The sequence below is a fragment of the Agelaius tricolor genome, unplaced genomic scaffold (genome assembly GCF_023055355.1).
Source record: "Agelaius tricolor isolate 1412-34295 unplaced genomic scaffold, bAgeTri1.0.p SCAF_2, whole genome shotgun sequence".
NCBI classification, from domain to species: domain Eukaryota; kingdom Metazoa; phylum Chordata; class Aves; order Passeriformes; family Icteridae; genus Agelaius; species Agelaius tricolor.
Window position 1 is genome coordinate 40,779,401 of NW_027269262.1, and position 13,280 is coordinate 40,792,680.

The 13,280-nt window shown below is 34.2% G+C and overlaps 1 protein-coding gene across 3 annotated transcripts in view; it reads left to right on the top strand.

Annotated features, from left to right (window-relative positions):
* The window catches only part of LOC139605209 (cadherin-19-like), a 110,910-nt gene that overhangs the window by 41,626 nt on the left and 56,004 nt on the right, over positions 1-13,280 (top strand). The window contains exon 1 of one of the 3 annotated variants that reach the window (XM_071456563.1): positions 6,806-6,975. The exons of the other annotated variants lie outside the window; for them this stretch is intronic. The gene's annotated coding sequence lies outside the window, so the exon portion shown is untranslated. Of the gene's footprint in view, positions 1-6,805; positions 6,976-13,280 lie in introns of those variants that run through there. 3 annotated transcript variants of the gene reach the window in all.

A 13,280-nucleotide genomic window follows, 5' to 3' on the forward strand; every position in this document is an offset into this window, starting at 1 on the left:
GACTCTTCGAGGTCAATGCATTTCCATGCTGTTACTCATGTAGACTTCACATCAGGGCATCAGCTGGTCTAATTGGCAGACTGTACACAGCGGCCAATGAAGCGAGGTACATTTGCATTTGCCTGTCCTGCTCGTAGATCAAATAGGAACATTTTGCAAAGAGCAGTTACTCAGCGCTATCTTTCATGTCTTTGATATTTAAAGATCATAGAATCATAGAAAAGAATCTCACAGTGATCTGAGCTGGAAGGGAACTTTAGGGTCATCCAGTTCCAGCTCCCCAACACGGGCAGGGACACCTTGGGCTAAACCAGGCCCACACCGAACCTTGTCTTAAATATTTCTGGGGATGGGGCAGGCATACTTTTCTGGGCAACCCGTTCCAGTGTCTCAACACCTTCAAATAATTTCATCCTGATATTTCATCTAAATCCACCCTCTTTTACTTCAAAACCATTACCCCTCCTTGCTGCCCATTGCTACCCTAAAAGAAAGAATTGGGAAATGCTGCAGTCTGAGGTTTGCAGTGGACACTCCCCCTTCAACAGCTCTGTTTGGGTGGAGGCATTGGCCCACCACACAGGGCAGATGGTACAGACCCAGTCATGGGTTCCTCTAGGTAAAAATGAAAGAGAACAAGTTAGTATAATTGTTGTGTCCAGAATACAACTGTAAACTCTATTGAATTCTCTTTTGTTAAGCATCTACCTCTGAATCTCAATGTAGAAAAAAAAGAAAACATTTTTCTCTCTGAATTAGAAAAAGACATAGAAGGAGGGGGATTCTTAGGGGAAAAAAAACAAAACCAAGAACAAAAAAACCAATGAACCCAAAACCAAACAAAATGGGAGGTGGCATTGGTGTTAAACAAAGCATGGTTCGTCTTTCATTTTTGCTGGCTGAAAAACTTTTTCTCAGGGTGTAATACAAAAGCCCAATTTTTTCATTCTAAGAAATCAGACAACTCAAAAAAAAAAAATCTCTACTTCTTTCCTCTATGCCCTAGAAATCAAAACAAGGTAGAGGTCTAGGATGGTTCACTGAGCATAGACTGAGGGTATCTTGTCCTATGTAATCTTTTTAGCACCCATTAAAAAAAAAAAAATATTTGGCATTCTATTTTCATCTTCCTCATGGCAAAAGTGATAAACGTTGGATCCTTACTCAGCAGCTCATCTCATAGGATTTAAAATTTACACAATTGTCTTCCAAGCTATCATTTAAGCTTAGCTGGTGGCATATGGGAAGAAGTGTTGACATTATGGAATTCTTCAGGTGAGAATCCTTCATTTTATTTTGTTCTATTTGATTTCATTCATTTTTCAGAATTGAAATGTCATAAGGCTTAATTAAACAAAATAAAACAAACAAACCAAAGCACATTGACATTTCTGAAATTGGAAAATTTAATTTAGTTTTTCTGAACTAATCCAGCACAGTTACTTTTCTGCCACTGAAATTTGTACATAAGTGTCTGTTCCATAAATGTCCCAGATTTGTAGTCCCATTCCAGTTCTTGTACTAATTTTTACACTTATTTCCAAATTGGGACATTATAATGCAGCAAGATACGGGGCTGATCAGACACAGTTATATTTTTTCTTCATAAACATACATTTGATATTTCTAATATTTCTTTTTTCATGCTTAATTTTTTTCTACATGTAAATGGGTGTACTAAGACATATTGCTACTTACATTGAAGTAGAAAGGCTCTAACATTTGTAGGCAACTGATCATGTATGTGAAAAAGTGTATGAGGGTTATGTAAAAAAATGGGAAAAATATTTGTCTTGCTATTCTTCAACACATTTTTTTATTCACAGCTGAATTCTGCCTTGCACTACATATGAGCTGTATCTCATGATAGGCACTGTCTTCTCTGCAGGAGAAGAGTTACCTACAGACACCAGCCCAATTCAGGCTCTTAGGATCTGATCATCAGCATGAGTCCTCAGGCTAAAGATATAGAAGAGATGACATGTCCTATTTCATTCAATTTATATCTAAACACTGTTTAATAGTAAGACAATAAGAAAACTCCATTCTTTCAGGGGATCATCTAGAAGATTTACCTGCTCTGAATTCTTATAATTCATTCTTATTTGGTTCTATCTTATGGTGGGAATAGAAACAGAGGGGAAAATGATAATCAGTATCTGAATATTATTTTCCAAACACAGTGTATTCTATCATAACAATATTCACTGGGAAAGGAAAAGGGAAGGGTAAAGAAAAGTAAAAGAGAAAGGAAATATCATTGGAAAGATCTGATTACAGTGAGATATTCAGAGTCTTTTAATGATTGGTTATGCACCATTTCCACAGACTTTTCAAACAAGCCAATAAGTGAGTCATAAGTAATTATATTTTGTTGCAATTCATTAAACCTTTTTCCCTCTGGGAAAAAAAAGTCATTACACAGAAAACAAAAAAATGCACAAGATTATCATTAAATAATATTAAAATAATATTAGAAAATACAGAAAATTATTTTAAAATAGATTCCAGATAATTCAATTAAAAAGAATCTCATTAGTATAATAGATCAATCCATGCATTTTTGTATTTACAGTGACTCATGTGTAACTTCTATTTTCTCTTCCAGAAGCTGTGACTTGTAAGATATTTTAGTGGAAATGGAATTCTCGTTGCAAAATTATTAAAGATGAAAGGGAGGGGAAAAAAGATACATTAAAAAAAATCATTCAGGGTCGTATATTTATTTTGAATAGTGACAGGAGACTTCTCAGGAGTGAAGAAAAAAGTGATTGTATTTCAGCCTATGAAGCCCTCCAGGCCTCACTTCTGTTCTCTCTTGGTTCCACTTGGATCCTCTTGAAACTATACCTCCCTGAAGTGGTTATGAGTAAGACTAGCTTTAGAAAAAGTTGCATATCAAAATCCCTCTTAAAAACTCCTTCTAGAAATGGCAAAGATCTCAACAACAAGAAAACAAAACAAAACAAAACAAATAACACAAATCCCACCAATTCAGTATTGAGTCTCCAGAGATACAGATATGAAAGGCTTCCCTGCTATTGTGAGCAATGAAACTCCTTCTATTTTCCCAGCACTTCCATTTTCCACAAGTGTTGTGCTGGCTATTTACCTATCCTGGACTAATTCTTTTTTATCTTGATGAAAATTTGAAATGCAAATTCCAAGAGGCCATGATCTGGACAGAGGTAGTATGGGAGAATCATCCCCCTTGAAATCATGGAAATTCTGTCCCTCTCCCCACCATACTTCCTTTCCTTCACTGGATAAATTCAACTTATTCTGATATCAGCTAACTGACTGAACCCAAGAGAGTGAAATCTTATTACATCTGTCCAATTAGGTAAATGTCAAAGTACGCATCTTCTTGAATGAAAAATGACCCCTTTAAAAAATTTACAGTGTTCTTTGTTTTTTAGAAAAACAAACAATTCTCTTGAATTTCTCCATCTTTATTTTTGTTCAGTTTCTGGAAAATGGAATATATTTTCTTTAAAAAAGAGAAAATAAAAGGCAATTAACTCTACTGAATTCTTAAGAATATCTCTTCAAGTTGTTATGGCATGTACACATATATCCATAAAGTATGATTGAACACTATATTTCAGGTTTATATTTAAATGAAGTTAATAAATATCATGTTTTAATTGGCTGACCAGTAACCAAGCTTTAAATTATATATATTTTTTAATTCCAAATTTATTATGCTCTTAAGTCTAAGCAAATACCTTATTTAAGCTCCATGTTTTGGACGGATAAAATTCCTATTTTTTAGTTCTTGTTTTCTCTGTAAAAACTCATTCATTTGTTTAATTATTAGAGAATAAAAATTCACTCAACTCCTCCAAACCTCCTGAAAATTTTGTTCAGGTGATGAGTAGAGTTATTCTGCTGAACTCTCCCATTTAGCTGAGGTCCTTCTCTAGAGGAAATATGGTCTGTGAAATCAGGAAAGAGCTAACAAGGTAAAAGTTTTCCTTCATGGATGGCAGTCCAAATTATTTCATCTCTATGTTAATATCAAAAAGCCTGCTGATCGATCATTAAAAGGTGCCTACACAAATAGAAGCAGAGACTGTTGATCACATGAGAACATTGTACTGAGATTAAGTATGTGCTTTCTTCTGAGATAGAAAATTTTCTCATAATTGTGTGAATTAGCCTTCATTTGACTACTTTTTTAAGGTGCAGCCTGTACAACTAGCTTTAGCTTTTTCCTTATAGCTGCATCCTGTCTTCACCTTGTCAAAAACCTGGTGATTGTTCTGCCCAGCCCTCTTCATCAGCTCTTCAACAAGCATTTCCAAGAAATTTCTATTTTTGTTTGCTTTCTAGGGCTCATTTATGTTTGTTTCACATGGCACATCTTGCTTAGATTATATCCTGTGACAAGATCCAGCATTTTCAGTAAATGAGGATATCCTCATTTCAGTAAATGAGGATGTTGACGGGACATCTGCCAACAACAGGTTTGGCCCTTTGTTACATCTGTGTCTAGTTAATTCCGCCTTGGTGAATGAACTATCACCTCTTCTTTATTAGTAGAAAGTCATTGAGAAGTATCGTTCACAAAAAAGCAGTTTTTTCCAGGTGGTAGATAGCAACATATCTCTGAATTCCAATTACACTTCTTCAGTTTCCTCAGAGCTTAGGAGATCGTCTGTCTCCTCTTCACATTCTTCTGGTTTGCTCTACCTCAATCTGTACAGAACTGATGTCAGACCATGAATAAACAGTAAGAAGTAACCATTCTCACTAAATAGCAGTTCTCACCAAACATTCCTGTTTCTTATAACATGCAAACAAAAAATGAAGCTTGATAAAATGTGTAGAAGATATGCAAATATGATCTTAGTTCATTTTTGATTCCCTTACTCAAATCTAATGTCAAGATTTAGACAAATCAAGTTTTTTCTAGGGCAGACAAAAAAATGCTTGAGGTAAGACCAGCAGAAATAAATCTCTGTCAGCTTGTTTTTAATATATAATTTTATGAATAATTAAATAATGTGTACTATAAATACAGTGTTGTCAAAGAACCTTAAGCTGTATAACATTATGTTTGCTTTGATTTGAGAAAAAAAAAAACCAAAAACATTAGCTGATCTATCTACTTGTTAAAGCTAAAAGTGTATATAAGTTTATAAACTGCATTCATTTCCAGTCTGATACTGAAATTATGTTACTTATACTAAAGTCATTAGAATGAGAAAGTATTCAAGAAGTTTTCAGGAAATCATCCTCAAAAGACTCACAAGTGATTCTGAATAATCTTACAAAAATCCAGCTACTCAGATTATTTATACCATACTTTCCTATAGAGAACAAGTCGTTCTGACTCTGTCAGGATGGGCATGATGGGTGGACAATTTTCCTGTATTACTTCAAGCCCATTCAATTCAAGTTTTAAAGTCTGTGATATTAGGGGTGCTTGCATTTATTTGGTAGAAGTCAATTTGACTTTGACATCTAGATGTAAATAAATTAAACAGGGATTCAGCAATAGCCAACGTACAAGACTTCACATCTGCATCAACCAGAACTGTTATCTTTGCAGACCATGATCTCACCATGTTGTTTGACAGCATTATCCATTCTAGAATCATATTTCCTCATTTGCCATTTTGCCATCTCTTGTGTTCTGCCCATGAAATTCCTGAACATCTGACTAAGATCTGCATAGCTGTCCTTAACTTATTAAAAAAAAAAAAAAAAAAGGTACAATGAATGTGACAGAAGCACAGAAAAGAAGTTTTCTAGCTCCACATAGAAATTTTCTGAAACTGTATGAGGAAGAAGAAAATGGAAGAGCGATTTTTCTTGAGGATAGTGGCTTGGAGCTTTTTTTTAGTTTTAGTTTTATCATTAGCAGGGCACATTATGTCTTAAAAAATATATTCTTTTTTTTTTTTTTTTCCCATTTAGGACTGTTCAGAAATCTTCTTGGCCTGGAGTTATAATTGATGTAAGACTAGGCTTTAAGTTATCCCACCATAACATGCCTTCCATAATAATTGCTAAAGTGTTACTGCAATACACAGTTCTTGTTTTCTCACCAAATATACTCTTTTTTTTTTAAAGGCACAATGAATATTTAAATTAATCCTCAAAATTTGCTGAATTCACTTAAGATAAAAGATGATGTCTATGGAAGATTATTACCCGTTGCATAATTATTCCACAATATTTTAGGTGATTTTTGTGTTTTGTTAATTGTATTATTTTTATTATATTTTTTCATATGAAACCCCAACACTAGCTAGTGTATAATATTCAATTTTCACAGAGAATTATAACAAAAGAAAAGACATTCATTTAATGTCCCTAAAAACATGTTAGGAGATAAACCAATATGTTGGGCATATTTGTTTTTTACTCAGTGTGAAGATTGTATGATTCTTGAAACTAAATTATTACGTAGAAAAAAAAAATGGCCAGAGGGTAAAACCCAGACTATAGAAACTCTTTTCTTTGACTAACTTTTGTGACTGCTCTAAACTGACCACTTTTTTTCCCTGACTAATCTCTAAACAGAAGGCATATCCCTTTCACTTGCAAAATGCTCTCACACAAAATAAATTACCTTCCCACCACCCTGGTTACTTGCCAGAGAGTACTTTATTTTTCCACCAGGAAGAAGAAAATCAGCTTGTATTTTGCTTGCTAGAGCCTTCTGCATTTTAATTCTGGACTCTGAATGGACATCAGAGAGGCTTTATGATGTTTTGCACAAAAGTGCCTGTGTTCATAGTTTTACTCAGGGCACCCAAAATAGCATGCAGTAAGCAGTGTCGTACTGTGAGTTTTCAAAAGTAAAAGCAGAACTGACTTATACTGGCAGGAAGCTGTAACTCCTAGACCTTTCTGAGGATTTGTGAAGTAAAACAAGACTGCTTACTTCTCTGCATCCATGTTTCATGAAACTTTGGCAATATCCATTCCTTTTTTCCTCTAGAAGGCCCTGAAATTACACAGGTAAGATATATCTCTACTTTTTTATTTTATTTATTATATTCTAAAATCAAACTTTAAACATTTATCTGGGTGCCTCCAGTGCAAAAGACACAAAAGGCGAAGAAAAACCCAGAAGCCCCTCAAAACCTCTAGAAAGAGAGGTCTGCTTTTGTTTCTTCAGAGTCCACTGTCTAACTTCTGTATCTGTGAAATTCCAAATGTCTAAATTGGATTTACCAGGAGAAATATTCACTATGCTTTTTTTGTGTTCAACTTACACATTACAATTTTCACACATTACACATTACAATTTTCATGCTATCAATCTATTTTTTGCAAGACCCCCAGCTCTGACAGAATATTTATAAATGTAGTTTCAACTGCACTTATGCAAGTGATTGTCATGAATGTGTGCCTACAATTTCTGAGGGTGGCATCAAGAGTGAAAATTTTCCTGTTTTAAAGGAACAATAGGAAATACTCCTTGTTTTGTTTCTCTTCACTCCAGAAACAGAATTTTTTTTTTGTTTTCATTCACATTTCTGTTTCCATTTCTCTTTATAATCTCCCAGCCAGAAATTGCAATGTCTTTCAGACCACAAAAAATGTGTCCCTCTATTTTAGTCAGATCTTGAGTGTGAAATGGCAATTTCTTAATATGAGTTTTTCAAAGAACAGTGCATTCCATACACTGGCAAAATATTTACATTGCATGTTTCTTTTGTAACACTTCTATTGGGAGGTATAGTTAAAATTGATTTTTAAAGCTCAGACTTTTCAAATAGACTGTAGCCAAAAAGCATCCAGTAGAATATAGCCCAGAGATATTTAATAGTTGTTGATTTGTTATTAAAATACTGAGTGTCTGTCAACTTGTTCATTTCTGAAAATTATTCCGCTATGAAACTGGTGGGAATTACACAGCTTTTGGATTATAATATTATTTTTAATAGACTGTTACTTAGACTCAGTTATGGCTGCAAAAGCACCTCAGATAAACTACTTTTATTTTATACCTGGATGAATTTGCACTATGGTACAAAAATTGATCTATGGACTCAGTTTTAGGACTTATGAAGATACATTTCAATGTTCAGCATTTTTCTGTTGGAAGTGTTGAACCAAGCACTTACATAAAAAGAATATAGGGCTGGAGTTCAGATTTTTGCATTTTACAGACTAAAAAATGCATCAGAGAAAGAACTAGACAACAAAAACCTATTCTTGGACTTACTTTTAGGTAGTGGAGAGAGGATGAGAGAGGGCCTTGCTCACAAAATACTCTAAGAAAAGTAGTTTAAAATTAAAGAACAAAGGCAAAAATCTACTACAGAAAGCCACACATAAATCAAAGTACAGTTTAACTTCTTTTACCCAGTGTAAGGTAATCTATGGAATTATAATGCACACTTTATATTCAAAACTGAAAAATTTATAGTATCCTAAAAATGAAGTCTATATACTTCTTTCATATGTCATAATGTTTTCCCATTACTGATATGAAGTAATTTTCAGACTGTATCAGCACAATTTGATATTGAAAAAAGAAAAGAATATATTATATGCTGTACTGGCATATTTTAATGATGTCTTTGGCTTAATTTACTTGTTGCTTTTCATCATTGTTCTTTGGTTTATTTGATTTGATACATTATATGTATATACTTTTGGATGAAATTTCCATTGTGTAGTCTTTGCATCATGTTTTCTAAAAAAATCCTTGGAATCTTCTTCTTAACTTAATGAGAAATTTTTGACTATTTCTCAAATGAGTTTAATTTATAAGGTAATTTTGCCAACACATTTAACAATACAATAGATAATACTGATTTAAAATATTAGATCCTTTTTAGGTAAAAACCATTATTTTCCTTTTACTTTGTAAGTCACATAGAGGTAGGTTCCACCACAGTCCCTTAAGTTTTTTTCAATTTCAACTGTGTTCCATCCCCTTTGATGCTAAAGGGAGTGAGATGTGTCACAGTGGTCTTCCTATCTGTCCTTCCAATTTTCTTTATCCAAAAACATATTCGTTTCTGCAAACGGATGAGTCAAAAGGCAAGAGAGTGTCTGTGGTCATCTCAGCTATCCTGGTTATCCTGGTTATCCATTACAGACCCTGCTAGGCAGACGTGGTACACATCCATTACAGAGGAAGCTGATGTGGCTCAGGACCACATGGGACAGAGCAGGGGACATAATTCTGCTTTGGATACACAGGTCAAGGTCTCTTCTCTGCATGTGCATTGCCTGTAGCACAAAAGAAATTGCAGTTGCTGCTGCTAACAAGATATAACTGCTAACAATGTTTGCAAAAGAACATTTCTCCCAGGCTTTCTATTAGAGACACAAACATAGCAAAGACTTTGGTATTAAATTAGAATCTTTCAGTCTCAGGCCACTGACCTAACTGTTAAAGTAAACTTCATTTAAGAAAACATAATTAAGGAAAAAGGGATATTTAATTACAATAAAACCATTAAAAAAAAAAAAGAAAGGAAAGTAAAACCTCAGTAAAAGACTTTGTATCTGCAAATACAGTACTGGAATTAAAAATACGATACCTAAAGATTGCTAAGATTATCTTGAGGGAGAACTCTAACACATGTACTCTGATACAATGTTCAATTTTTGGAGGGAAAACTATTTTTTACGTTGGCACTGTATGTAATTTTTTTATAACTAGGGAACGACAGTTGTTACAACTTTAAAATCATTAACTAAACATTAGAGGAAGTGTAAGATGTCATTGAACATTTCACTTTTTACACATAATTTTGACACCTTGGAAGCCAAAAGACACTCTGGTAGCATAAATTATAAAATATGAGTAACAAAAGAATAACTGAATTCTGTGACTGAATATTATCTTTAGTATATAATGTTATTAAAATCTAACCAGGTCTGCAAAATAGGTCTACAGAATGTTTCAGTATTTTACAGATCTTTTAGATGGTCTTGAATAAAGCAGAAAATTAAAGTTCTTGAAGTTTTGTTTTGCTTAAAAATTTTTGGTTAAAGACTGGGTTTACAAGCATATTAAGCAATAATAGACCATATTGTTATGTTAAAAAATATTTCAAATGCCCTGTGCTCATTGTCATGCAGCATAAAGAAGGTTTGAAGCTTTTCATTGTTAGCGTTTGGATGGTCTAGTCAAAATGATGAGTTTTCTCTAACTACCAAGATTACAAAAATTAAAAGGGATTTAAAGAGACCACGCCAGTTAAATGATAAAGACTGTGGTTACACAGTCCTTTCCCTATAGAGAACCTTTTCAGAATGGTGAATAGGATGTAAACCTTCCATCTTTGCTAACAAATTAGAAAAAAATGATGCATTCAGTTACTGCCCAGTTCAACATTGAACAGCTGATTTCTCACTCCTCTATGAGATGCGGGTAGTTGTTGGAGAATATTAAGGGCATTGCTGGTGCTGTTTTTATGTATCATTGTGATGTATATTGACTAGGCCAAAATTTACCCTTAACAGTAATTCCCAGTAGTAGAAGAGCTAGAATGATTTATGTTACTTTATATCTCATGAGATACTCCTGGAAAATAAAAAGATGTTTCCAGACAAATTAAGACGACAACTAGTCTCACAGAACGAAAATGTGGTAAGTGTATTGGTTTTCCCCTAACATCAAATTTAACATATAAATTGAATTGGTTTCAAATGCCAGGTCATTAGATAGCTGGCATACATGGCTATTTTCATAAAAGACTGACCCAGAAAATGTATAAATAGCATTTGGAAATGTCACATAGAGATAAACTGTGATGATTGCTCAGCTTTTCATATGCACTCTTTCAGGGGTGTGCAAATGTTACAAAATTAGACCCATTTTCTGGTGCCTCACTTGTAATTTTCTTCTACTCAGTTCTTTATCTCAACTATTTTGTTAAGTGATCGTATTAAGGAAAAATTTTTCCACTTAAAGGTAACAGGAAAACAGAGCCTAGACTCAAAAACTGTCACAGCATAAGGCCAATTTCACAGTGTACAGAATAAATGGGACCAGTTACCTGAAAATTTTAATCAGAGCTATATGAAATATTATGGATGACGCTACCACTCTAGCCTGCAGCCTGGGGCAGTGGCAGTGTCGCTGCTCTCCAGGAAGAACTTTGGGCAGATCAACAGAGCAGTCTCCACCACATGTTGCACAGCACTGGATGGGTCTCTCTGATTCCCTCTTTGAGTCCTCCCACATGCACACAGAGTTTCTCTCTTCACATACTGTGGGGTGCCTCCCCCATATAACCCTCTGAGCAACCCCAGCCCCATCAACTACTGTTCCCATGGGTGGATATCTGGCAGGGATTCCCCATTCCAGCACTCAGCACTCTACACCAACCCATGACTGTGGCTGTGTCCTGGTTTTTCAGAGCTTTTCTCCTCTGCTGGTGGCTCCTGCAGAGCAGCACCACAAACTGCTTACAATGGGAGCCTGAGCCACTCTCAGGTGACAGTCCAAGACTGGATCATGAAGGATCCTCATCTGATGGGCAGAGCTAGTTCCACCACCACCATCTGAAGGACCCTGATGTGTAACTTAGCAACCCAGTGCTCTTAGCAACCCAGTACTAACACAAAAACCAAGTTTCCATTACATCGAGTCCTTAAAGAGCAAACCTGAGATTAGTAAACCTAAACCCCCTCCAAATAATTAAATATTTTTAAAAAAGTTATTTTCAGCAGATAATATTGCTTATTTCCTCCCAAAATGAAATTATTGTCTCAGAAGAGAAGAAAATTTAAAGCAAGAACTTACTCCCAAGTGTAGTGTCTACAAGCACAATATTGTTGCATGCATGAAACATTCAAAGAAACTCTGAAATAAAAATTTATATTTACATTTGCTACCTATATTACACAAACTGCAAAAGTAAATAATTCAGAGATGCGAATAACTGTTGTCATAAATCATGGATTTTAGCTTTTTCCTCCATTGGGTTTTTGCAGTGTAGCTTGCCTGTTTATTCCTTTTTTCTTTTCTTCTCTTTTTTTTTTTTTTTCTGATTGATAGCCTCTTCAGAATAATAGCTGATTTCCAAGTGGAGAAATACTGCTTGGGTCTGAACTACTACAAACTGATTCAGCCTATTTTGTTTCAAATGAAAACTAGACAGCACACCAAAAACTGTTACATCATAAAAATGATAGAGTGTATTCCTGAGTATTACTAATCATAAATGTCAAAAGGAGTAAAAAGCACACTATTTCAGGAGAATATCAGAAGATAAACTCTCTTGGAACTATTTCAGTGGTCTTCTACTGGCAGCAACTTTAGATTTCTAGGAATTCATAATTGTTGCCTGTAGGCTTTCTTTTTTATGTCTGGCTTTGTTGGAGCAATGTTCACTGTAGCCATACCAGGGAAATGAGGTGATCCTATGGGCTGATATAGCAGAACTTATTGGAGAATGAATTAATGTCAGTGAAAGACTGAACTTATATTTACCTCTAATGCATGAAAAATGAGATAATCTACATGTATGTGTGACAAAATCACTATAAAGTGAGGTAATAAGACTTTATTTTGTTTTGATGTTTTCTCATATCCTAAAGAGATATTCTCTTTTTTTTCTTTCTACATGACATTTTGGTTAGGATTTATATGTTAATATGATACCACAATTCTATGATATTATGATATATTGATCATAAATCTTAGTAATCATATGGAGAAAAAGCATTCCGGCAATCAGCTGCATTAAGGAGGGATTAAAATATGTGAGAAAAAGTTTTCTGAAGTTTTTTCTTTATCTTTTTAAAAAATATACTGGAAAAAAAAGAAGAAATGTCAACTTCTTTGGATAACATTATTCCTTTTGTTCAATCTAGAAAAAAATGGGTTAAAAAATAAGGGCTTATATTTTAATTCAGAGTAGTTTGTACCAAGAAGATAAATAGCATATTATTTAAGAATTTTAAACATTATTTTAAACTAGTTTATCTATGAAACATATTTATTCTGGTCTAATTTCCTTTACTAGAATCATCTTTTGCTACCTGAAAGGAAAACATTCCTAATAGGCGAACTTGTGAGCTGCCTGTAGATGTCTTTAAGTAACTTATTACATTAGGTTAATTGCCAAGATTCTCTCTGGACAGAAAGATGGTGTTTTAGACTCAGTATGCTGCTTGCCTTTCTTACAATGCTGTAAAGCACAGATAGTTTTCTCTTTCCATTGACTATTTAGGGAGGCTGCATTGGATATTACACTAAGTCTTTAACTTTCAGGTGTTTACACTAATAAATGCCATCTCAAGACAACATGAGACCCTCAGGCTCTGTATTATTAAAAGCAAAAATGTTA